General features: G+C 49.6%; 1 long non-coding RNA gene across 1 annotated transcript in view; it reads right to left on the bottom strand.

The window, feature by feature from the left end:
- LOC106695410 overlaps positions 1-2540 on the bottom strand; it is a 10141-nt gene extending 7601 nt beyond the window's left edge. The window contains exons 1-2 of the long non-coding RNA XR_002827419.1: positions 2381-2540; positions 1990-2067 (exon numbers count right to left, since the gene is read on the bottom strand). This is a non-coding gene — a long non-coding RNA (uncharacterized LOC106695410). The remainder of the gene's footprint in view (positions 1-1989; positions 2068-2380) is intronic.
- Positions 2541-2988: the final 448 nt, after the last annotated feature.

Genomic DNA, 2988 nt, shown 5'->3' with positions numbered 1-2988 from the left:
TCTCAATATGAATTTCTCTAATATGAATCTCTAATATGAATTTCTAATTTTAGCATATCGTGAACAAAGAATGCGGCCCGTATGACATCTGCATTTCCAGTGTACTGGGGCTTTCTGTAGGGCGGAAAATATGACCCGCTTTTGAAAATGATTTTGCGGATCCTGGAAAGTAGGCTGAGTAACTCACAGCCCAAGCCACAGTCACTGTGTCCCCAGGAGCTGGAGGACAGGACAAAAAGTGAACAGGAAGGAAGCCTCAAAGAGGAAGTGATTTTGAGAGAGGGACAAAGAACTGGCTTCTGTCAGCACCCACTCTAGGCCGGGCAGCACCCTGGGCACTCGGGCTGTGTTATCTCACTCGGAGGTCAGAGCGGCTTCTTCACCGCAGGAAACCGAGGCTCCGAGAGGTTAGGGAAGTTCCTACACTCTGTCCCCTGCTCAAGCTCTTGGCTTTGCTGAGCGGGTTCCCACTTTTCTCTCAAGGCCCATTTAAAAATATATACATTTTTATTGATTTCAGAGAGGAAGGGAGAGGGAGAGAGAGAGAAACATCAATGATGAGAGAGAATCATGGATCAGCTGCCATCTGCACACGCCACACTGGGGATCGAGCCCGCAACCCAGGCATGTGCCTTGACCAGGAATCAAACCGTGACCTCCTGGTTCATAAGTCGACGCTCAACCACTGAGCCACGCCAGCCGGGCTCAAGACCCATTTTTTTATTTTTATTATTTTGATTTTTGTTAATCCTCACCCGAGGATATTTTTTCCATTGACTTTTAGGGAGAGTGGAAGAGAGAGAGAGGGCAAGACAGAGAGAAATACCGATGGGATTGCCTCCTGCAGGCGCCCAGACTAGGGCCAGGGCCGGGGAGGAGCCTGCAACCGAGGCACATGCCCTTGATCGGAATCGAACCCGGGACCCTTCGGTCCACAGGCGATGCTCTATTCACTGGGCCAAACCAGCCAGGGCCTACATGCATTATCTCATTTGATCTCCTCAACAACACAGGTGGCCCTGAGCCCATGCTCTAGACCAGCGGTTCTCAACCTGTGGGTCGCAACCCTATGGGGGTCGAACGACCCTTTCACAGGGGTCGCCTAAGACCATCGGAAAACACATATATAATTACCTATTGTTTTTGTGATTAATCATTATGCTTTAATTTTTTTAAAAATATATTTTTATTGATTTCAGAGAGGAAGGAAAAGGGAGAGAGAGATAGAAACATCCATGATGAGAGAGAATCATGGATTGGCTGCCTCCCGCACGTCCCCCACTGGGGATCCAGCCCACAACCAGGGCATGTGCCCTTGACTGGAATCGAACCCGGGACCCCTCAGTTCGCAGGCCGACACTCTACCCACTGAGCCAAACCAGCTAGGGCAACTATGCTTTAGTTATGCTCAATGTGTAACAATGAAAATACATCCTGCATATCAGATATTTACATTATGATTCATAACAGTAGCAAAATGACAGTGATGAAGTAGCAACGAAAATAATTTTATGCAGATGGCAGCCGATCCATGATTCTCTCACCACAACATGAGTAACTGTATGAAAGGGTCGCGGCATTAGGAAGGTTGAGAACCACTGCTCTAGACCAGGGGTGGGCAAACTTTTTGACTCGAGGGCCACAATGGGTTCTTAAACTGGACCGGAGGGCCGGAACAAAAGCATGGATGGAGTGTTTGTGTGAACTAATATAAATTCAAAGTAAACATCATTACATAAAAGGGTACGGTCTTTTTTTTTTTTTTTTTTAGTTTTATTTATTTCAAACGGGCTGGATCCGGCCCGTGTGCCGTAGTTTGCCTACAGCTGCTCTAGTGAGTGAAGGGCTCAGAGACTGAGTGTGGCCAAGGTCGCTCAGCTGGTGAGTGGACACAGCCAAGAGCTCCTTAGACTCCAGTCATTGCCACATTCAAACTGGAACCCGGGTCCCCCCTGTGGTTAAAGCAGATGCACGCAGACACACACCTACCTCACTCCTCTGGCCTTGCTCACCATCATGGCTGCGCAAGGGTGTCCTTTCCCCCCAGACAGCGCGCTTCATGAATGCCTTAAAGGAAATTCATGAGAGTGATCCCTAAGGTGACAGGCTGATTCATTCATCTGTTCTTAACGAACAATACACATTTACTGAGCCCCTCCCCGCCCCCCGCCCCCCCATAGTAGGCTGGCCCTGGACACAGCAGCCCAGGTGCAGGCTAGGAGACCTTCAGGGCGGCCCTCCCCACAGTCCACCCACGGCACCCAGGCCTGCCTCCTCCTCCCCTCCCCTCCCCGTTCTCACCCCACAACCCTTTATCTCCCTTCACAAAAAGCCCCATTCTCTTTTTGCACAATACACTTTCACAATAGAGTCTATTCACCCCAGAGCCGAAGAAATCGTCAGCAACCAGAACACTGGTTCCTCTTTCCTCCTAGGTCTTCAAGCATCTCCAGGGCAGGAGAAGTAACTGCTCTCTGCCACATGACTTCCGGTTTGCTGGGCTGTTTGGGACTGTAAGCGCCCTGAAGGCCTGACTTGGATCTTTTTTTTTTTTTTTTTTCAGTGTGATAGTTTCTTTTTTGCTTTGTATTGATTTCAGACGGGAAGGAAGAGGGAGAGAGAAATAGAAACATCAATGATGAGAAAGAATCATTGATTGGCTGCTTCCTGCACGCCCCACGCTGGGGATCGATACTGCAACCCAGGCATGTGCCCTTGACCGGAATGGAACCGGGGACCGTTGAGTCCCCAAGCCGACGCTCTATCCACTGAGCAAAACTGGCTAGGGCTAGTAGGTAATTTTTAAGCAATAACATATAGTTAGAGAACAGGACCTAGGCCTCTCATTCCCTCCACAGTACAAAAGATCCAGGTCAGCCTTAGCTGGTTTGGCTCAGTGGATAGAGTGTCGGCCTGCGGACTGAAGGGTCCCAGGTTTGATTCCAGTCAAGGGCACGTGCCCGGGTTGAGGGATTGATCCCCAGTGTG

This window comes from Myotis lucifugus, unplaced genomic scaffold, assembly GCF_000147115.1.
Source record: "Myotis lucifugus unplaced genomic scaffold, Myoluc2.0 scaffold_1221, whole genome shotgun sequence".
NCBI lineage: Eukaryota > Metazoa > Chordata > Mammalia > Chiroptera > Vespertilionidae > Myotis > Myotis lucifugus.
The sequence above is the reverse complement of the archived record's forward strand: the minus strand, read 5'-3'. Positions and strand labels throughout refer to the sequence as shown.